The 25,029-nt window shown below is 34.7% G+C and overlaps 1 protein-coding gene across 2 annotated transcripts in view; it reads left to right on the top strand.

Annotated features, from left to right (window-relative positions):
* Nucleotides 1-25,029, top strand: part of LOC138706705 (transmembrane protein 164) — a 136,413-nt gene that overhangs the window by 98,001 nt on the left and 13,383 nt on the right. Inside the window, exon 7 of one of the 2 annotated variants that reach the window (XR_011334062.1) lies at nucleotides 1,673-2,344. The exons of the other annotated variant lie outside the window; for it this stretch is intronic. The gene's annotated coding sequence lies outside the window, so the exon portion shown is untranslated. Of the gene's footprint in view, nucleotides 1-1,672; nucleotides 2,345-25,029 lie in introns of those variants that run through there. 2 annotated transcript variants of the gene reach the window in all.

The following is a 25,029-nucleotide window of genomic DNA, read 5'->3' as shown; positions in this document are numbered from 1 at the left end:
CACCTCCTTGTTATTTACTTTCTTCTCTCATAGATCTGTAGACAGTAGCACTACAGCGCTAAACGATCAATAAAATCTATTTTAAAAAAAGTGAAGAATGCTTTGTGAAGTATGCAGGTGGCCATGTATCTACAAGTCATTTGTTTTAAAGTAACTCTATTATTAGGTGAATATTATACAGCTCTAGAAACGTCTTTAAAGAATACTGAGAGTAAATTGGAGATACCATCCCCACTCAACATCTCTCTCTCTTTTTTTCCTCTTTCTATCAACGTCCTGAGAAGATTCAAAGCTCTGAATGGTTGTAATCTACCTTCCTAACAGAACATTTAAAGATTTAAGATCGTATTTGGGTTCTACATTAACAACATTCTTTTGTTAATGAAATGGCATTTCTATTTTTATGTAAATCTTATCTTAGCAAAGTTACACCAATTTCGAGAAAGTCCCGGCTTTTGAATAACCTCACATACAAATAGTCAAAAATAGTGACCTTGTGAATTTATGAGACAGGAGTGATGAAGTCCTCCAATGTAGGATTCTCAAATTGTGTACGTTAACAGCAAATCGAAATGTAATAACTTTTGTTAAAATACTACTATAAATTTTAAGAAGTCAAAGAATGGAGACAACTGTAGCTTAATTTCTGTTGTAGGAAAGTATTGAAATATAATCTCTTTAATCCCTATGAATAAACCATTCTTCTTTTACTGACTTTTCTCTGTAGATAACATAATTTGTATTTGTAATATAGATAAAAAAAAAAAGTTAGTTTATTTACTTTCCAATTAATAAAGAGAAAACTGAAACCTCTATTAGCTTTTCATCTGTAGACATTCTGCTATGCAAATTTACAGGATTTCCTTGTTCCATCATTCTTTTATTTCTGTCGTCGATTTGCAAAAGAGGACATGTCCAAAATAACAAAGTGTTGGAAAATCGCAAAAACTGTAATTAAGTTAACAAATTAAAATGTTCGTATATTTTTTTCTAATTAGATCACTATGGGTACATACATTCAGGATCAATGAAAATTTTAATTTTTTAATAGTACATTATGCAACGAGCCTATAATGATAGTAATTAAGAAGCGAGTAGGGATGTTTATGAAACGAGCGCAAGCGAGTTTCATAATTTTCATACGAGCTTCTTAATTACCATTATAGGCGAGTTTCATACGACTTTTTATGCTCGACCATATTTGTAACTTGAAATTATTCAGATGTATACATTTTATTTGTATCTGACAAGATCGGAAGTGACCTTGTTGTAGGTCGTGAATTGTGAGATGTGCGCAGACGCGAAAGTATTGATTTTTTCCGAGGAACAATAATGTCATTGACCTTGATGTAATCCCGTTAAACTTGATATAACCTTGATTATTGAATTCGACATTGAAAAACGAGATGACAAATTGAATTTATTTGAGTTTTATTTACAATTAACGCTAATTATTATAGTAACAGAACATAACCTTCTGCGACAGTATTGGATTTCCAGCCTCCGTGACTTTTCGCTAATTCTCTTTCGATTGCATATCCGAGAATAATCGATACTTGCGGTTTTATAACGGTACAAAGCTGACTTGTCATTGGCTGAACACCTGTAAGCTGAGTTGTCATTGGCTGAATACCTGTACTTTAATGAGTAGGTGTACTTTAATGACATGCAGGTGTATAATTACTACATTTCGGCATGGTCGAGCATAAAGTCTATTATGGTTTCTTTGCCATTTCCCAACACTATTATTTTGGACGTGTCCCCTTTTGCAAATTGACGACAGATTTCATCGAGAACTTTCCTCTTATGAATGCCTATGCATCTTTTTAAGGTTGTATAATGACCATCAGTTTACTGTGGATCACTTGCAATGTTATTGTTGCCTACAACTAGACCGGTACTTAGAATCAGGCATATATTGCCTTATTTACTTCATAATGATGATGGAGTCATTGCAGTTTGAAATAAAAATGTTAAAAGTAGATATTCATAATAACAGTGACAAATATTACCTTGAAATCAAAAGTAGTAATTCCAATAAAGCATGATATTGAATTTTTAGGAAAATGTGTATTAATGATCACTACTCAATTTAATAACGCAGATTGATACTCCATCCCAGTCAAGTGCTGTACTTTTGCATGTGATAGAAATGAATCAGAATTCCTCTTAGAGTAAAGGAGGTCCACCATATATTCTGTAGAAGCTATGGATCTTTTGTTACTGTTGTTGAATATACAGAGTGTATATTTATATTGGTACTTACCACAAAATGCATTTTTGTTATGTTCTTCATTATATTCTGTAAATTGATACAACTAATAAACATTTTATTTACGTAGAAACCTAATATAAGTATTTATATATTTCATATTTAGCAATTAATTCCCAAAATCCTTCAGTGCTGCACAGTTTTAATGCCATACTTGCCTTTATGTATGTGTGTATGCCTGGGTTTGCATACCTGTCCAAATGCCTCCTGTGCATTTTATTAAGTTCAACTAATGGTACAAAGTATGGACATGAAATGGCATATGAGGGTCATTTCATAAGTCATGGCAACTATTAATATATCAGCCAATAAAGCTGCAGGAATAGAAATTCATTATATGCGATTGAAGGTCACTGGAATGTGCTTCACAGTGCTAGTACCAAATTGGGTCCGTGTACAGGAGGCAATGGGTAAGGGAAATTGAAAGATGTGTAAATGGAAATCATTATTTTATTATGCACAAAAGGAAACAAAGTACATTACTCACAGCTAGCACCCTTCAAAATAATCCCCCAAGGCTTCCACACATCTTTGCCAGTGATGCAGGCATTGAATACCATTGGCTGTGTGCGATCGTCTATGTGTACCATCTCTCATCGAAACACTGTTAAGATGTTCTCCCTGTTTGCAAACCATCTTCCACGCAGCGCCTTCTTCAATTGTGGAATAAGATCAAAGTCACATGGACTGAAATCAGGCGAGTATGGAGGATGTTCCAACGCACTATCACTCAATGCTTCTCGTAGCTCAGAATGACACTGACGAGCAGTTCTGTCATGAACTTTTACATGTGCTGTCAACTAGCTACCAATGCTCACGGACGCAATCTGGCAGTAGCATCCCGTACAGTGTAGGCTACAACAGGTCTTCAAACGTATATACTGAACTAACCATATTTTCGGTTATTTGGAAGATATAACATAGTTGCCATGATTTATGAAATGACTCTCGTATTTTCCAAACTGATGAGTAAATTGTCTCCCAACCGAAATACGCAAGAGATTTCATAGCATATGCCACAGACCCACCCACAGTCTCTACGAAGGTTAAAGCTAATGTGAGCCTAATTGGAACATAACACAATACTAGCTGTACTCTCGTGTGTTGGTGGTTATACAGTAACTTTAACTTAAAATGGTACACACATACAATATTGCACAGCAAATTTTTATGTGTGATAACTGTGTGTTAACGAATTTGGCCTGTTAATTCAATCTTAACTGTGAAGACAATACTACCTGAAAACATTTCCAGGTGTTAACAGTTCAATAGTTCGTCCATTCATAACCTTGTGGACAAATTCCAAGAGACAGGAATTGTTACAGGTAAGAAATACAGAAGATGGTATAGTGTTCTCACCAAGGAGGATTTGGATGACATAGGACATTGCTTAGAAAATTCCAATAAAAATCACTTCGTCATTATTTGAAGGAAACAGGCCCATGTCTTACAGTTCTGTATGAACTGTTGATGAAGTTAATATCATACAAATTTACAGTGGCGCAAGAAATACGACCCGATGATTGTGTAATTGTGAATGGATTTTAAATGGAGTGTATGATGGCGAAATTTACCCAAAACTCTGTTTTCGGACGAGACTTGGTTTCTCTCCACGGGTATGTAAATATCCAAAACAACAAATATTGGAGCTCCGAAAAACCCAACCCCCTTCATGAGGAGCCCCAACATAATATGAAAATAGTGCGCTATGAGTGGTGAGCGTACCTTTGAGTTTTCCAGCAGTATTGTACTATAACACATACAGTCGACTATTCTGTGGTCGAACTTCATACAGCACTCAAGAACAGAATTATCAGTAGAAGTGTATGCGCTTCCAACCTAAATCTCTGTGACTTTTATCTCTGGGAAACTTCAAAAGATAAGTGTATAAAAAATAATCAACATAACCTGAGAGAACTGAAAAGTGGTATCTGGGAAAATGTTGCATCCATTTCTCCATATATGTCATTTCTTAACCGGATGCCACAGATGTTTAGAACTAGAAGACATACAGTTTAGCATCTCTTTTCCTAATTTGGGTGAGTAAATGGCGTTTTACTTATATTTAGTTATATTTTACTTTATTAGTTTGTGGTTTGTCGAATCGTCAATAACTTTCTTTCTTTGTGATCATGCTGGGGTGCAGGGTGCAAATTAAGATAACTGAACTATGAAAAAACGAACCAGAATATAAGTAACTTAAAATACCAATTTTCTGTATCACGTTACCATAAATTATGCTGTAATAGAGGGCTTAAATAATGGCTTTATGTCAATTAAATTGTTAATCATTTCCAGAAATTAATGCAAACCAACTTTCTGCATCATACATATACGGATATACTTTTGTTTTCATATTTCCTATGAAGACAGTGGCCTATACGAGCATGTGACGATGTTTTAAATATGAGAAACTACTGCTTGTTTTATCAGAACTTTAATACAGGGGGTTCATTAATATGAGGGAAACATTTAGAGAACCTAATAACAAGCAAAAAAGCTTATGTAAATATTATAGTCAATTTCGCTTTGTGCTTAATTACAGGTATTTTTATGTCATGTGGTTTAGTTCTTACACTAGTGTGTTATGTTTATTAAATCAGTAAGTCTAGGCCATGTAAAAAAAAAAGATTTACTCATTGTTATCTGGCAACTGAAAACAAGGGTAGTGGAAAAAGTTCCACTGCACTTAATTCACTACTGGGTGTTTATTTCAAAGTGTGTCATGACGTCACTGTTGTGAGTCAGCGATTTGAAGCGAGTTTCAGCTTTTATATTAGAGAAGTTGCCTATTAATCAAGGCGTTCAATCTGAACTTGAGAACATGTACGGTATAACTTGAACGTCGTAGCAACAGATGGTGGTCTGTAAAGTCTGTGTGCTACCATAACATCTTTCAAACTGTGTTTTGCGCGGGCAAGTCGTATGCAGGGTATTTATTATCAACGTTTGCGTACGGGAACATTCCACAATACAAATCAAATGCTCCATGTCCATGTTGACCGTCGAAGTTAATGTCAACAAATACGTAAGTAATCGTCTTAACCCTCTCCACATATCCCGACAGTAAGAAAAAAACTCACCTCAGTACGTGTTTCCAAACAGTTCACATTCCTGCAACTACAGGTGTTATTGTACATATCAGTAAGTTCTCTTCAGAATGAACGCCGTACTTGCTAGGCAATTTTCTGGCACATACGTAATATGCCTTTGCAGAAGTGTAAGAAGATTGAATTCTCTAGGCTCAACGACTAGCCACATGACAGCATACAGCGAGCCATGACACACTGAACATGCTGTATGTGTAGTAAATGCATGATGGAGAATCACCTCATTTGCTTGCTGCTAGAACAATTCGAAGTCACTGATTCCCTAATAAATGTATTGGTCGTGGAGGACCAACATTCTGGCCTGCTCGTTCTCCTGATCTCAATCCTTCGGATTTTTACTCATGACATTTAAAAGCACTTGTGTTGAGAACATTGAAATTCTTCATCAGCTTGTTGAAGAAGGATGTCAGCAGATACAACAGACACTTGAAATAGGGGAGAGAGTACCGGTAAGACAGTCTATAATGCGGCACTTAGAAGTCTGTATTAGAACTCATGGTAGCCATTTTGAGCACTAGAATTGTGTATGGACTTTAAACAAAGATATAAAAATGAAGTTGTTATAAGCAAATAAGTATGAACTAAAAAGTACCTGTAATTGAAAATAATTAGCTGTAGAGGATGTTAAGAAAAAGGATCTCATATGTTAAAGGGTGCTAGAACTCTTCAAAACAAGTAAAAAAAAAAAGTATAATAAACATGCCGAGATATTAGAACTTAACTTGTTCATAGCAGATGCTCGATGTGAGTTCCATTCATCATAACACATCCTTCTGCTCAACGTCTTAGGGAACCACGCAACCTTTCAATCATCCCTAGTTGGTCTCTGATGAGCTGACACGCATTGAAGACATGCTCTTGTAACATTTGAAACATCTTAAATGGTTAATATTTGAGGAGAAAAATTTGCTCCAGTGCCGGGGATCGAACCTGATCCTTGGTTCTACATACCAAGCGCTCTGACCACTGAGCTACGCCGAATTCAATCCACAGCACCGGATCGAACCCTCCTCCTTCAATGTTTCCCTTTGTGGCCTGACTCCAAGTTAGGCATATATGTTGACATGTATCCAATGTCAACTGCCATTATACTAGGAGCGCACTCAGCTGAGTGACTTGTTTGGCCGGGAATCCGCAGTTAAGTGTGCAGTAATCTGTACAGATATATGCAATGCAGCTATGAGAATATTATAGATTACTGCAGAATCCCAGCCAAACAAGTCACTCAACTGAGTGCACTCCTAATATAATGGCAGTTGACATTGGACATATACGTCAACATATATATGCCTAACTTGGAGTCAGTAACAAAGGGAAACAATGAAGGAGGAGGGTTCGGTCCGGTGCTGTGGATTGAATTCGGCGTAGCTCAGTGGTCAGAGCGCTTGGTACGTAGAACCAAGGATCCGGGTTCGATCCCCGGTGCTGGAGCGAATTTTTCTCCTCAAATATTAATTGTCAGTATTACAGATATTATTCTGTAGGACAAATTAATAAAAAAAAAATCTATATCTTAAACGGTGTTCATACATTAGAGCCATAACCAAACATTCAAGGGATTTAGATCTGGGGAACGAGCAGGCCATGGTACAGGACCTCCCCAGTCAATCCATCGAAGATTAAATAGCCGTGTTAGGTGTCGTCTGACTCTGTTATGGAAATGGGTTGGTGCTCCATCATGCATAAACCACAGTTATTTTTTTAACCTTTGATTGTATGGCACTTCCTTCAGCAGGACAGGCAATTGGTTTGCTAAGAAACGCCGATACTGAGAACGAGTTAATCTACAGAGATTCATGTTTATTGGACTTTTTTTTTCTTGTTATGCGTAGTACCATTCCTCAAAATATTAGACCCTCTTTGACACTCTGTATATTTAGACCTACATGAGTTTTTTTTTTTTTTTGCTTGTTTTTAGATCCTCCATTTCCAAAAGGTTTCCCACATATTAGTTAACACCCTGTATGGTGTGAATGTGTATGAAAATCAGTTTGTATGATAATAATAATAATAAATAAATTTAGCTTCCCTTATGAAAAGGTTACCAGATTTAACAAAGCATATTGCATATAATTTGGAAACACACCTAAAAGGTAAAATGATATAATTACATTTGAAACGGTTAGGGAATCGAATATACAAAATGTCAGAAAAATTTACACCTACGTAGTGTTTGTGCTCATTTACAGTTAAGAAAGGGGGGGGAAAAAATATCATCAGATATACCACGAGAAAAATAATAATACGGATTTATTGGGATTGATATCTAAACCAATTAACAGCCATCGGTTAAGATAACTTGAAATTTCCATTATCACTCCCATACAAATGATTTCTCAATATCTGAACCGATCCTTTGAGGGCACTAATGACTATTTCCTTCACAATGCTGTGTGTTAGCCCCAGGTTTTTACATTTGTCGGCAAAGAAGGAGGGTATGGTACCACGTGCTCCCACCATCAGACCTATTACATCAATGTGGGACAGGCTATATTTATCTTTATAGAACGGGATTATTGGTTCTTAGATACGTTTCTTTTCACTGTCCACTTCATGCGGTTGATCTGCATGTGTCTCAAATCTGATGGTGGGATCGAGAATGTATGCCGAGTTGTTCTTAATGGCAATGATATCAATTCGCCGAACACTTCCTTGTGTGGCTAGTCCCTGCACCTCTTGATGGACTGTAAACCCTACTTCCTTCAGTGCCTCGGCCAGCATAGAAATCTCTTTAAATGGGTAATTTAGTCTTATTCAATTTTTTTTCTCTCTGTATGGTGCAAACCCGAATTTCGCATGTCACCACTCAGACCAGTTATTCCTCAGATTATTTAATTAATAAAATGTTCGCCATAAGGATCATATGATGCTTGGGGGAGACGATCTGATGCTGTAAATTTCTGTTGTTGCTAGTGATTAGATTGACTGAAATGTGATTAAACTGTGGCAAGGGATACGGAAGAAAATCTTTAACACCATTTTTCTCCACCAAAGTAGAACTTAGTTTCACTGCAATTTGATTTCTGGTTTCCAGCAAAGAAAGCCAATGCTCCAATCCTCCTACTAACTGTAGATTAGTACACTTACTTACTTACTTACTTACTTACTGGCTTTTAAGGAACCCGGAGGTTCTTTGCCGCCCTCACATGAGCCCGCCATTGGTCCCTATCCTAAGCAGGATTAATCCATTCTCTATCATCATATCCCACCTCCCTCAAATCCATTTTAATATTATCTTCCCATCTACGTCTCGGCCTCCCTAAAGGTCTTTTTCCCACCGGCCTCCCAACTAACACACTATATGCATTTCTAGATTCGCCCATATGTGCTACATCCCCTGCCCATCTCAGACGTCTGGATTTAATGTTCCTAATTATGTCAGCTGAAGAATACAATGCGTGCAGTTCTGTGTTGTGTAACTTTCTCCATTCTCCTGTAACTTCATCCGTCTTAGCCCCAAATATTTTCCTAAGCACCTTATTCTCAAACACCCTTAACCTATGTTCCTCTCTCAAAATGAGAGTCCAAGTTTCACAACCATAAAGAAAAACCAGTAATATAACTGTTTTATAAATTCTAACTTTCAGATTTTTTGACAGCAGACTGGATGATAAAAGCTTCTCAACCAAATAACAGGCATTTCCCGTATTTATTCTGTGTTTAATTTCCTCCCGAGTATCATTTATATTTGTTACTATTGCTCCAAGATATTTGAACTTCTCCACCTCTTCAAAAGATAAATTTCCAATTTTTATATTTCCATTTCGTACAATATTCTCGTCACGAGACGTAATCATATACTTTGTCTTTTCGGGATTTACTTCCAAACCTATCTCTTTACTTGCTTCCAGTAAAATTCCCGTGTTTTCCCTAATCGTTTGTGGATTTTCTCCTAACATATTCACGTCATCCACATAGACAAGCAGCTGAAGTACGGTAACCCGTTCAATTCCAAACCCTCTATGTTATCCTGGAAGATTAGTACACTAAAAACAGATTTCGTAAGATATAGAATATGATTTAAATTGCGAGCTTAACTGATACATGAACAAAAGAGTAAATAAGATATATCTTTCACATATATTTTTGTTAAACATGTATGGTGAAATGAATTTCTTTTATAAACTATTGTCATTAGGGATAACAATTATATATTTACATCTCATATATATTTTAGAAATGGGTACTGAAAATGGTTCGTAAGTTTATACCTACTGCATATGTTATTACTACTGCTACTACACTATGTTTAAAATTTACAGAACTTTTCCATTGTAAATATTCTAAAAGATATTTAATTTTCACTAAAGTATACAACACATCAAGTGTATCAACATTTTTGTACATATTCCAATCAATACTGGTATCTTTCCACAGATCATCACTAATATATAATTTATATTAGATAGTCTTTCCAATTAACGAAACTAAAAAAAATAACAACAAATAAGTAAATGTGTGAAAATCATATCATTCAGTTCCTGTTGAGAGGAATCATTCACTCACTGCTAGTCCACAATTCTCATTTCAGATATGGTAAATTATATTAAAAATACCGGTATGTCATTTTATTTCGACGCTTGGTAGAAGAAGATACCATAGTGAAGGTCACAGCACTATTTATTTTGGATGCTTGTTTCCAAATACCAAGGCATCAGCTCTAATTTCAAGGATTCCCCTGACTGGTAGTATTTATTCTACAGGATGTTCGTCAAAAGATTGCTATGGAATTGGTCTGCTGAGGAAATCCGAGCAATGCAATGATTTCCCGTGGATACTGGAATGTTGATAATGGTAATGAACAAGTGAAGGAATTATAACTGGAGAAAAACCTGCTTTTATGACCAGAATTCTTTTTACCACAGTCTGAACTTATATTCGCCAGAATTGAAACTAGTCTTCAGCTTGGAAACCTGATGCCTTGGTTATTAGGTTAATAGTGCGCCTTTTCATTTACTCTTGTATTAAAAACATTCAGTTAGTATTCGTTTTGGATTCTACTGAAGATAAATGCTAAGAAGATAAAAAACCCTTTACATATATTTCGAGAGAAAAGTCTTATTCAAATTTCACATTTGTTAGCAAATTTATTTAGATTGAAAACTCGTATTGTAATGGAAGTCATTCTAAGTGATTTGAAATAAGAAAAATGTAACATTTATTTTAAAGTATTATCACTGATTGAAGTTCACGTGAACACTTTGTTAGTTAAAAACATAAAATTACTTAGTCATACGTTAAAAAGTGTTGAAATTTTTAAAAAAAAGGTATACACCTTCGACAGACGGCCCGTTTCGACGTGATGTCACGTCTTCCTCAGTGTTTCCTGAACTACTGGTGATCTTTAATTCTGCGATGTGCATTTGTCGATTGGGGTGGGGTATGTTGCTCTTATGGTGGGGGCTGGTTGTTTGTGTGTTGTGACGTATCATGACGTCGAATAATGTATGGGTATTGAACTGTAATTGTGTGTTAAGTATATGTTGTGGATATGTTATTGTATGCAGTGGCGGCTCGTGATAAAATATTATGTGTGTTCACAATTTTGTGGTTCCAAAATTGAAGAGAATTTGAAATTGTACGTTTAGTCTAATATGAAATGTCATGATTCTAATGTTTCACTATCGAAAAAAAACAGTATATAAATTCAAAACGACAATAATAATAATAATAATAATAATAATAATAATAATAATAATAATAATAATAATAATAATAATAATAATAAGAGTAATAATAATAGTAATAATAATGAAACTCAGTCTTTCTATTTCCAATTTTTCCTGGTAAGCCAGTTTACCCAGTTCTTTACTGTTCTAAATTTCATTGAACAGAGTTCATTGTTTACGTTTGTTAATAATGAATACACACCACAGTCCCGTTATTTACAAACGCGTGTGTTCAGTAATATATTTTGATTCACAACACACTGATACAGTATAGCCTATACCAGTACTGTAATCTCATTCGCATAGATTGATTACTATATATACATGCCAGTAAATATTATTCTTAAATATTATACACTACCATACATATACTTAAATTCATATCACCACCACAGTCAGCCAGCACGTGTTTGAAAGTCAAACTATGCTATTATGCCGACACTGAAGTATAGTAATTCACAAACTACACTCTCGTAGCAGCACTGTACACACATTCAAGTAACGTAAACGTTCCTACAGTCAGATGCTGACATCTACAGGCTTTTAAATTTCCTCCTCGAGATATAGCACGTGAACGATAGGCACCGATGCACCTGACATCTGTAGGATTGATACTCATCATGTTCACTTAACGCTTTGCGCTCTTGACGAGTCATACATAAGCGGCCAGCTAAAGACAATTTTCTTCCGCGCATGCGTGAAATTCCTGTAACCATCTCGAAAAGAGCACGGCTTGTACGTGAACGGATGTTGCCAAGTTTACATAAGTTTATGCAAGATGCGGGAAGTTTAAAATACTCGATTCTGATATTATACATCCCCACTACGTCAATACGGTATCAAATAATAAAACTAGTCGTGCATTAATGGAAACAAGGTGTTCACGTGCTCTTGTGCTCTTATTGACGCACCGCCACTGATTGTATGTTTATATATTTCGTATTGTTCTAAGATGTTTAACTGTGAACTTTTTGGTGTGATGTGTAAAATTTCCATATCTGTTTCTATATTATTGTAGTCATGATTATTGTTGATAATGTGGTCTGCATAATTTGATGTGATGTAGGGTTTGGTTATAGCTTTAATATGTTCATTATATCTTGTTTGAAAGGTTCTTCCTGTCTGTCCTATTTAAAAATGTGGGCAACTATTGCATTTTAGTTTGTAAACTCCAGTTGAATTATATTTATTTGAATGTTTAATGTGATTACTTAGATATTTCTGTGTTGTGTTATTGGTTTTGTATGCTATCTTGTATTTTAGTTTTCTGATCCTTTCATACAAGATATAATGAACATATTAAAGCTATAACCAAACCCTACATCACATCAAATTATGCTACCACATTATCAACAATAATCATGACTACAATAATATAGAAACAGATATGGAAATTTTACACATCACACCAAAAAGTTCACCGTTAAACATCTTAGAACAATACGAAATATATAAACATACAATAACATACTCACAACATATACTTAACACACAATTACAGTTCAATACCCACACATTATTCGACGTCATGATACGTCATAACACATAAACAACCAACCCCCACCATAAGAGCAACATACCCCCACCCCAATCGACAAATGCACATAGCAGAATTCAAGTTCACCAGTAGTTCAGGAGACACTGAGGAAGATGTGACATCACGTCGAAATGGGCCGTCTGTCGAAGGTATATTATACCTTTTTTAAAAATTTTAACACTTTTAACGTATGACTAAGTAATTTTATGTTTTTAAAAGTATTACGAAAAATAAACTTCTAGAATAAAATTATATGTTACTGATCTGAAAAATATTGCAGTTACGTGCATAATTGTAATAATTTGATATATTTACATAAATAGCACCAAAGCCGTAAATGAACATAACATTTTCCTACACATTCAGAGACATTTCAGTATGAGTGAGATCATTTAGAATTAAAATAGACTAAACCAGTATTAGATACAAAATATTGCTTACAATTTTGGATTCTCGTATTCCTTGCAAAAGTATTTTCTACATTGCAATAGAAGTTAGCTGTATCCTATTTGCTATTAGTAAAAGATACATCTTTAATGTAATGTTATTCAAACTGGAATTTTAAGAAATTCTAGAAAGAGATGTAAGTTTTCTTAATAATCTAAGAGCCTGCATTTACGTAATAATTTAGGGTGCTATTCATAGACATTTTGCTAGCCAGCACTACGAGCATGCTAAACTAGCCTGGGCTATCGACTGGTTACTTGTACAGGATTCATATCATATCTTATCGAGAACACTGGTTTATGAATACGAAAAACGTTAGTTCGCTGATCATCCACCGGAAGCCCGTGCTAAGAATGTCTATGAATATGGCCCTTAATGTTTAATTTACTAACCCGCAGAAATTCATCATACAGGACAGACATAGCATACGACTGGTAGTTGTACCCAATGTAGCACATATAAAAAGCACATAAAATGAAAATATTTATATTTATATTAGATAGTCTTTCTCCCTCTATTCACTATGGGAGTTCAGTCAAAATTTAATATTTCATGTCCTGCAGTGCTCCTTCCTTTACTATGCAAAGAAAATACAATCACAAGAACACAAGTTGTACACTGCATCAGATTAATGAAACATATTTATACCGTATATGTTCCAGATATGGTCATTTTTTGTCATGAAATCTTAGTCTTACTTCTTTCTTTAACATTGCGTTGAGTTGGCCGATTACAAAGTCATAAGAGGCAGAGTACCAAAGAAATTCAGCATTTCTTGCAACGTGGAGTAACCAAAGGTATAGCGAACATAAGCAGTAGTACCTCAAGGAATGGGCTGTTAGGCCTTTTGACAGTATATTATAATGGTGTCCACTTCTGAAATGATTATCTCATCGAAAACAAACCTCAAGTCTTTATACAGAAAGTACTATTAGATTTTACGAACTTTTATGTTTTTTGTGTCATTAGAAGATTGATAAATGGGCAACTTACTAGTGTTATTCCATGTTGAATCTTTCGTACACTACTTTTAACACTTGAATATAAATAATTGATTAAATGGCGATCTTACTCGTGTTAATTATGTAAGCTTGTGCGGCTTACAGCTGTTTTGGTGCTATTCGACACCATCTTCAGAGCCTACTAGATCTCGGCGCAATCTCAACTTCGCTGCCTGTTGTGTGGGTGCTTTCGTGTGATGAAGAGTTGTGTCAAATAGTGTGTGTGTTCTGAAATTGATCTGTGTGTTGAGAACACACCCCAATCAAATTCTCAATACACAGATCAATTTCAGAACACACACACTATTTGACACAACTCTTCATCATACGAAAGCACCCACACAACAGGCAGCGAAGTTGTGATTGCGCCAAGATCTAGTAGGCTCTGAAGATGGTGTCGAATAGCACCGAAACAGCTGTAAGCCGCACACGCTTACATAAGTAACACGAGTAAGATCGCCATTTAATCAATTATTTACTAGTGTTATATATTTAAGCACTAGTAAGTTGCCCATTTATCAATCTTCTGTAATAAGTGTTAAAAGTAGTGTACACAAGACTCAAGATGGGTGTGTCATTACATTAAAAAATAGTATTTATAAGCATTTACTCAATTGAATTGGCATACAGAAGAACACTACTAAACACTTAAATGATCGAGGAAAAAAATTTTTAAAATGAAACATGTAAAATGATAAAGATGAAAAACTATATTAACGTTCGTTTGAATTTTCTGAAACACAATATTTGGATTTATTAATGGTATTTTGTACACGTATAGCACCAATACCACAATTTCTAAAATGCAATATTGTATTGGTAATAATTAGTGACGATTTAAATGCAGTTATTATATTTATTACATCATTTTATCTTCCTGCATAAGTATTATTTCTCAATAGGGTTTACAGGGTGTCATTTTGCACACATCTTCAAACTTTTAAAAGGCTGTAAAACTTTTGTTCTTTCAGAAAATACGAAAGATTGCAATGCTATATGGATCATTCTGTAGCCTACGGTACTCCACAAAATTTGACGTAAATATTTTTATGCAACGTAATTTAATTTTCAATTAAAAAAAATAAGATTAACATCCACCTTATATAGTACAGTACCGGTACAGTAAATTCACATGTCTGAATTTTTGCAGACATAACATGTGCATCAAAACAGGATCACGAAAACTTTTCTATTTCATTTGAGGGGGAAAAAATACTTGATTAGCTATTGTTTTACAAACTTAAAAAGGACATTGTGAATATAGTAACATTTTTGTCAGACAAATAAAATAACTTCTTAAGGTTTTCGTAAAACATCACAATTATCATCTTTATAATCATCATCATCTCTTTTCTTTTTTTATATATTAGATGGAAGTAATCTACATTCATTCAAACTTTCTTTAGACAACCTACATTACCAGTACTTCATAACTTGCTTTATAATTCTAAAATTTAGGAAAACGTATTATATGTCTTTCACATGTTAAATTTTATGTTACCTTGTTAACATGTTTCGGCCTGCTATTGGCCATCATCATTGGCCATGAGTTCTGATGATGACCAATAGCAGGCCGAAACATGGTAACAAGGTAACATAAAATTTAACACATGAAAGACATATAATACCATAAACTGGGGTTACTTTGAACACAGAGGAAACTTTGACTATTTTTTCAGAAAATCATATTTAGGTTTCTATATGCTGCATTTGTTATAGGTGGAGGTAAATTATCATAAAATCATTCTCATACCAAATTTACCTCCATCTATAACAAGTGCAGCATGCAGAAACCTAAATATGATTTTCTGAAAAAAATGGTGAAAGTTTCCTCTGTGTTCAAAGTAATCCCAGTTTACGGTACATTTTCCAAACTGATATAGTGTTAAAAGTTGTGTAATCAAGATGTATATCTAAAATTTAAGTGATAACCTGTAAGTTTTCATTCGCTGTACATGGAATATCTAATCATCTCTATATGTTTCTTTGTAGTTTAATATTTAAGTTACTGGTACGTATATTTAAATTATTCTCGGTGATGGTTCTCATTCCTCGACTTTTTTTTTTCGCCATACTTCCGAAAAACTTACATTTCGTTGCATGGGCTCTGATCTCGTATTTTTCACTTTCTGTATTTCAAAACAGTACAGTATCTTTTCTAGTTTATGTGTAAGGACTGCTTTACAATATCATTGTTTCTTTAATATACATTACACATTAAAACTTTCCGAATTTTAAAGCTTATTACTACACAATTTATGGGAAATGTAACAAAGGATATTTCTAGTTAAGAAACAACAATGCAAAGTTTGGAGTGTAAGATATGATATGGCAGCAGTAAGTTATGACGTTTAATAGCAAGTACTATTGGTTGAAATGGAATGTTCAATAAAATAATATTTTATGAGTACTGGTATATTTATGATGGAATTAAGATCCCCTTATATTGCAAGTTAATTAAGAGCACCACAACTTGTAGTCGTCCACTTCTCAAAAAAAAAAAAAAAAAAAAAAAACTAATGCTATTACTGTTAGTAAAGAGGGATGACTAGATAAGATTATAAAAATATAATTATCAAGAATCAATGTGTAGCATAATTGCAATAGTAATTGTTGAAATAAGTAAAAAAGAAAGACACAATTTTCATAGAATAACAGTCAGACCTATTTACTCTTCTGAAGAATAATATGTAGTATGACCTATACAGTGCTTGGAAATGACAGTTTTATACTCAATGCAGGGATGAGGGGATGCGGAAGACTAGAACATAATTAGGAATGAACACGAAAAAGTTTAAAAACATCGGTCTGTAAACATATTCTCAGATTTAAAGAGAATGAAGTGAATGCAGAGAGAACGATAATAATGGATTTCAATAACCAGCCACAATGAAGAAGACCGAGAAAACAAAGAAATAGTAAGCCAGAACAAATAAGAGGACCTACACCAGGAAAAGAACTGAATAATTAACATCAATAAATACAATTTCAATATATGAGGATGTCAGTGATAACCAGAGAGTATTATCACCTTATTTTACAATGAATCCTATCTACAAATCTATCATTTGTCCAGAAAGTATCCAGCCATTTTCATATCTCGTAAACCAGTTGTGTTGCCTTTATGTAACTTAACAGCCAGTCAGGGAAGACCTTACTGCTCTACTCAGTTGACAGTGAGCCACTGTTGAATGAGCTTGTGTACTGTCACCATCACATTCAATGACTGAAAGAGATCAGCAAATCTGGATCAAGCTTCGCTTCCAATTTGGAAATTCATTCATAGAAATTATTCGAATGATTAAGAAGGCTTTCAGGGATAATTTAGTGAATAAAGCCCAGATAAAATTGGTACCAATTTTTAGTGTCGTGTATTAGAATTGCTATGTTCGGTTCAAGTTGGTCGAAGTTCGATATTAGCCAATGCTCATTCTGTAGGAGAAAGTCTATCATGTTTGTTGCACATTGTTTTAAAAATATTTGCTTCCTCCACTCCCACCCCTTCATGTTTTAACCACTTAAGGGTTTTAGCACAAATCTTGTGATTAGTTTTCCATATGAAATAAGACGAAGTTTTTAATATCTTTGTTGCCTGTCTCATGTTCGAAAACATTGCAGAACACTAGTACCAATACCTGAAAGATGACCACAAATTCGTTGGATATGATTCACGTTCTGGAAAGCCTTCAAAAGCAGAACACCGGAAAATGTTGAACTTATGTGGGCTGCAACAAACTAAAATTGAGGACTGACAGTGGGAAATTAGAAGATCTGGGGATTCCAGGGACTATTGCTTGAAACACTTTTGATAGAAGATCTTGCCATGAAACTTGTGGCAGCATCCCCATCATGATAATGTGCTTGTCCATTCTTTAAGTCTCATGCAGGTGATTTTTTTTTTACAAAATATCAGATTACGCAGATCTGTCAGTTCCCTTACAGCCCAGACTTGGATATAACTTACGGTAATTTTTAATTAGGACAATTTATTTAATTATGAGATTAAATATAAAAATTTTAACATGATCAAAAGATAGTAAATATCAATACCTTAAAAACAATATACTTTGCATACTTCCACTCGGTAATGAGTTTTGGAATAATATTCTGGGGAAATTCCACAGATAGTAACAATATATTTCTATTACAAAAAAGATTAATTAGAATAATGGTAGGTGCCAAATCTAGGGAATTGTGTAGGGCTATTTTAAAAAAACTACAAATAATGCCCTTGGCTTGTCAGTATATCTTTTCCTCGTATGTAATCGTGAAAACTTTGTAACTAATTCAACAGTTCATAGCATAAATACACGTCAAAAAAATGACTTTCATACTCCATCGGCAAGTCTATCGTGCTATCAAAAAGAAGTGCGTTATATGGCAGTAAAAATTTTTAACAGGCTTCCTATCAATATAAAAAATGAAACTCAAAACATAAAATTATTTAGGGCCAAATTAAAGAAGTACCTAATTTCTCACGCCTTCTATTCTGTAGGTGAATTCATGACATTCAGTAACACTTCATGAAATTGATACTAAAACTATGTGTTGTACTAGTAGACTATATTGTAAATCTCGTCTATATATATTTCATCTAGACTGTGACTATAAATTAAGATTTTATAATAGTATTAAGTTTTTTGACTTGTTCCATATTCTAGCTGTAAGCATGTATGAATACCATGGAATGTTAATAAATACAATACAATACAAATGTGGATGCACTTTCCAGATTACCACTTTGCTGGAATTATAGAATATTTTAAAGCTCATTTTTGCTATGGTTGCTATGATCTTCACAGCTGATAGCTTCTTAACAAAGAGATGAAGATTCGAGTCCTGGCAGATGCCATAAGGCTGTAGTTCACAAAATAGCCGTGGGACAGATTTTGAGAACTTCATTTCCTCTGTCATTCTCACTGCACCAGTCACACATTATAGCAGTATCTTATTTTTAATAACTTATAGTATTTTAAAAAAGGAATGTTAAATAAAGTACCGGTACTATTTCCACTTTTAATAGGCCACATCATTATTATTATTAACCACTTTAAGGATTGGGATTTTGTCATCTTCCTTTGAATCAGCATTTGATATTCATGAGCAGTCAATGGTCAGCATAGCAAAAGGCAACTGCCACAAACACAGGAAAGAGGAAAAGGGAGAAGTTCCTGTTAGACATAAATCTCAGGTTAGAATTTCGTGGAAGAGAATGTTACACTTTTGATTGTTCTTACACTTTAAGGAAAGAAGTCTAAAATTCAACGTAAACATAATCTGCTACAGATCTAAATATTATTTAATATGCCTGAGGCAAATTATGTAAACTGAATTTCCAACAATGAAAATGGCCTTTACAAAGATTATTAGTTGTTATATGTGCAAATTCTATCGCCCTTTTTAGCAATATACTTCAAAGTTGGGAGCAGGGGGAGGGGAAAAATTTAACTAAACTCCATGTCATTACACCCTCACAAGGGGCAAAGGCCGTGCTGAGTATCTGGCATCTAGTACTCAACAGAGTAACTACCAGATAGGCTATAGATATTGCATGTTATTACTGGGAATCCCCACAGGTTTTACTAATCGGTTTTTATTTGACCAGAGTTTGCCACCTATCATGGTTCCTCAATTTTCCGATCGCAAGGCTGGAGGGACCCTATTTCAGACCCTTTAACCTTGAAAAATTTCTTGTGTAGTCTGGATGGGAGGAATGAAAGCAAAATGTATCATTTTCTTGTCTGTAATAAATTAAAAATTTCATTTACAGACTCTTCTGATCCTTTGTTAAGTTTACAAACTTTCCAAAGAAAAGACTACTGTAAAGAACCTAATTAAAAACTATTTGTCAAGTATAAAAAATCAGATGATAACATTAATCACTAACTCCTCTGATCATGAAAAATGAAAAATCTTTACGAGACATAAAATACTTTAATTATGTCTTAAATATATTTACAGAAATATATAATACATCTGACAAACATGTATGGTAAATCATCCAAACCTCAATTGAAATGTCTCTTTCAATTAGAAGCAAGTTTTAATGTAAATAGATTGAAAACAACATTCTGTTATATTTCTGATAAGAAATTTTGAAGGTTATCTCAAGGGTGAGATAAGATTTAATAAATTGTTTTAAATTAATGCTGTGTAAAATATACCAAATTATTTTCTGTAACAGTACCTATATACACTGTGTCCGGAAATAGAGGTATCAAGAAATAATTGTTCACCATTTATTAACAGAAGGATATTTTATTATTATGTGTTTGGCACAGGATGCAGAAACTCTCCAAGATTTTATTTTTAAAACAACAGTACTAGAAATCTATACAACAAAGCAAGAAAATTGAAGAAAACAAAAAAGATACGATTTATCATTGCGATTGTCACGAATTGCTAACAGTCAACCTTAATCATCCTAATTGAACGTAAAATGTGGACACCATAGCAAAAAGTGAAGTGCATGCTTTGGCTTGTTGAATTTAAATCTGTTACCAGAGTTTGATGTGGATCCACTTATGTCGAAATCAATTTTGCAGTGGGATAGAACTCTTAAGAGACAGGATCCTTGATTCCACAAACAGGTAAACATCCCACGAAAAAAATAGCCGAAGAAACTGTCGATCGTATATTAATTACATTCAGCCGGAGCCTAAGTCCATTAGGCAGGCTAGTTATCAGTTACAGATTCCCAAATCAGCTGTTCATGATGTTCTTCATAAACGACTCAAACTATGTGCATGCAAGCTCCAGCTTCTTCACCACATTCAGCTGAATGACAAAGATTAAGACAAAATTTTGCAACTGAAATTCTGCAATACATTGACGAAACCCTTCATATCTTGAGGAAGTGGTATTTAGTGATAAAGCTACATTCCATCTCTGCAATAAAGTTAACCACTATAACTACCGTATATGGGAGTCCGAGAACCCTTGTACTTTAGTGAAACACCAAAGACACACGGAAAAAGTTAATGTTTGGATGGGGTTAATGCACAATGCAATTATTGGTCCATTCTTATTCTTCGAGAAAACCATGACTGGGCACAGTTATCTTGATATGCTAGAAAATTTCGCTGTGCCCCAAATCCCCCTTAGATCAACATTTCAACAAGACATTGCTCCATCACTTATTATCATGATGTCATAAGTTTCATTCATAGAAATTTTCCTTGTCATTGGATTGGAAGGAGCGGACCCAAAGCATGGCCACCAAGGTCTCCTGATCTGACTGTTGGATTTCTTCACTTGGGGTTTCATCAAGGGACTTTGTATATCAACAACATCCAATCTAAAATTTGTTACAATTGAGACACCACATCACATTATCAATTAGTAACTGCATAACGCCTCAAATGTTGCAAAATACTTGGAGGGAATTGGAATATCGTTTGGATATTTGCAGAGCATCAAGAGGTGCTCACATTGAAATATACTGAACTGGATGTAAAACTTGGAGATGGAGAGTTTTATATAACAGTAAAACAAATTTTCAGTTAATTACTCTTATGCTTAAGTCAGGTTTTTCTTTTATTTCTTGATACCTCTAGCCCAGACACGGCGTGTTTGGATGCTGATTTTCGTAATAAAATCTTAGGTTGAATATTTAAAACAGCAGAAATTATTTTTAAATATTCTTGTTTACGAGAGAGAGAGAGAGAGAGAGAGAGAGAGAGAGAGAGAAAAGTGATTTAAATAGATGTTCTCCCTGCTCTATGCATGTCCATTGTTAAACATAAATGGCAATGGCACAAATGATAACTTTTACTTCTGTGACTTACTATAATTTTTAATCAAATAAACCTTTTTTATACTGTTAGTCCACTGTCGTCGTAGTTTCGAGAATTCCATTTCAAATTACCGATAGTGTATTCACAACTAATTGTCATAGATGGAAGATCGGGTAGTCTCCAATGTTAAGTATCATCATCATCATCATCATATCCGTCACGTATTAGACCCTACAGGATCTGTTACGGTCTCATGCCAGCGCTTTCGTGGTCTTCCCAATTTCCTCTTTCCTCTTGGTACATAAGTAAGAATCTGTTTAGGCCATCTAGTGCAATCCATCCTTTCGACATGTTTTTTCCACTGAAGTCGATATTGTTGAACAAAATTAACTATAGGATCCATTTTGAGTTCCTGCAATATGTCCACATTTTTACGGTGTTCCAGCAAAGAGCATCCCGCTGTTCGTCTCATGAACCTCATTTCAGCTGTCGCCAGCCTTTGCTCATCAGCTTTTCTGATTGTCCATGCCTCGCCACCGTAAGTGAGGACCGGTCGAGCTAGTGTTTTATACACCTTTAGCCTTGTATGTTTCTGAACATGGGATGATTTGAAGACGGTGTTAATTACGTCAGTGATTTTTATAAATTTAGATATTTTGTTCGACATATCTTCATCAGCGATGTAAGAGAGGTTATAACCTAAATAGTTAAAGGAATTAACACGTTCAATTAAAGTATTATTTATCATGATCTTACTTGGAATTGGATTCTCTCCCGAAAATGCTATGACTTTTGTTTTCTCTTTTGAGATTTCCATATTGAAATCTGAGGCGGTTATTTGCAAATTATAAATGGCTCTTTGTAAAGCATCCTCTGTTTTAGTGATAATAACCTGATCATTGGCAAACATTAGTGTATCGAGAACTGTGTTTCGATTAATTTGAATTCCAGCATGATGACTTTGCCTCCAAATGTATAAAATATGGTTCATATATATAATAAACAACAGAGGGGAAAGACCGCACCCTTGTCTAACACCTTGGTTTATGGAAGTCCAGCTAGTAGTTCCGCTTTCAGTTCTTATGGCAATTTCATTTTGTTGATATAAATTATAAATGGAGAGAATGATTTGGTTTGGCACATTATCATAGTGTAAAATCTCTAAAAGTTTCAATGTTAAGTATTTGACAATTAAATTATTGAATCTTCTGTTATTGATCTCCATTTGATAGATATCCACTTTCAATTTATGCAATTTTTTGGTACATGTAGGAACAAGTATTGTTACATACAGAGACCTGTAGGTCAGTGAAATAATTTGTTATTTACATGTTTCCACCTCTACAAGATCTCTTCACATGTTACCATAAATTGCGAATGAAATAAGGTCAAGGGTGGCTATGGGTTCATATGTATTGTGAGATGACTGGGTGGGGAGGGGGAAGAACAATACTAGTACTACAAAAACAGAGTTCAAGTGCATGGTAATGGCTTTACAAAAGGCATATGACTCAGTTAAGAGAGAAGTTTTATATGATATTCTTATTGCATTTGGTATTCCCAAGAAACTAGTTCGATTAATTAAAATGTGTCTCAGTGAAACGTACAGCAGAGTCCGTATAGGTCAGTTTCTGTCAGCTGTATTTGCAATTCACTGTGGGCTAAAGCAAGGAGATGCACTATCACCTTTACTTTTTAACTTTGCTCTAGAATATGCCATTAGGAAAGTTCAGGATAACAGAGAGGGTTTGGAATTGAATGGGTTACATCAGCTGCTTGTCTATGCGGATGACGTGAATATGTTAGGAGAAAATACACAGACGATTAGGGAAAATACGGGAATTTTACTGGAAGCAAGTAAAGAGATAGGTTTGGAAGTAAATCCCGAAAAGACAAAGTATATGATTATGTCTCGTGACGAGAATATTGTACGAAATGGAAATATAAAAATTGGAAATTTATCTTTTGAAGAGGTGGAGAAGTTCAAATATCTTGGAGCAACAGTAACAAATATAAATGATACTTGGGAGGAAATTGAACACAGAATAAATATGGGAAATGCCTGTTATTATTCGGTTGAGAAGCTTTTATCATCTAGTCTGCTGTCAAAAAATCTGAAAGTCAGAATTTATAAAACAGTAATATTACCAGTTGTTCTTTATGGTTGTGAAACTTGGACTCTCACTTTGAGAGAGGAACATAGGTTAAGGGTGTTTGAGAATAAGGTGCTTAAGAAAATATTTGGGGCTAAGAGGGATGAAGTGACAGGAGAATGGAGAAAGTTACACAACACAGAACTGTACTCTTCACCTGACATAATTAGGAACATTAAATCCAGACGTTTGAGATGGGCAGGGAATGTAGCACGTACAGGCGAATCCAGAAATGCATATAGAGTGTTAGCTGGGAGGCCGGAGGGAAAAAGACCTTTAGGGAGGCCGAGACATAGATGGGAAGATAATATTAAAATGGATTTGAGGGAGGTGGGATATGATGATAGAGACTGGATTAATCTTGCTCAGGATAGGGACCAATGGCGGGCTTATGTGAGGGCGGCAATGAACCTCCGGGTTCCTTAAAAGCCAGTAAGTAAGTAAGGTAATGACTTTACATGGCTACACCATTTTAAGGGTCCCTTTAGACAAGGCCACTTTTAGTACCACATTAGTGGTGCTGTTTAATACATTAAATTTTTGTAGAGAATTTTTCAGTCTTCCAGTGAACATGGACGTAGAAGGAGATATACTGGGGTAATACACATTTTTCCAGGGTCTCAACCTTTAAGCTTAGCTTCTGGAATTTGTCTGTAAGTATGAACTTTACAGACCAGAACTTCTTCCATGCCATGCTGATTCGTCTCTTTATTTCTTTCTCTGAATTGCTGGACAGGTTCTGGCCCAGTTACTGCTTATAGTACACCTCAAATATTTGGGTTGTCCACTTGCTCTACCGCTTCATTTAGAATTCGCAAATTCACCTTTCTTATTTTTCTTATGACCATGATCTTCGTCTTATTTACATACATAATCTTCTCACACTGCTCATGGCTGTTGGTAGCATATGTGGCCAGCAAAATAATTTCTCCTTTACAATGCTTCCACACAACAATTTTATGGTTATTGTACTGTGAACATTGATATGACCTACTTTTACCTATGTCCTTTTGTAGTAAAAGTTTTGGTGTAGGTCGTTCAAATCTTTAAATTCCAATCCCATCACACACTGTTCTTCTTGAAAAGAGGAACTTAGCAAACTAG

Source organism: Periplaneta americana, chromosome 9 (genome assembly GCF_040183065.1).
Source record: "Periplaneta americana isolate PAMFEO1 chromosome 9, P.americana_PAMFEO1_priV1, whole genome shotgun sequence".
In the NCBI taxonomy this organism is placed as follows: domain Eukaryota; kingdom Metazoa; phylum Arthropoda; class Insecta; order Blattodea; family Blattidae; genus Periplaneta; species Periplaneta americana.
The sequence above is the reverse complement of the archived record's forward strand: the minus strand, read 5'-3'. Positions and strand labels throughout refer to the sequence as shown.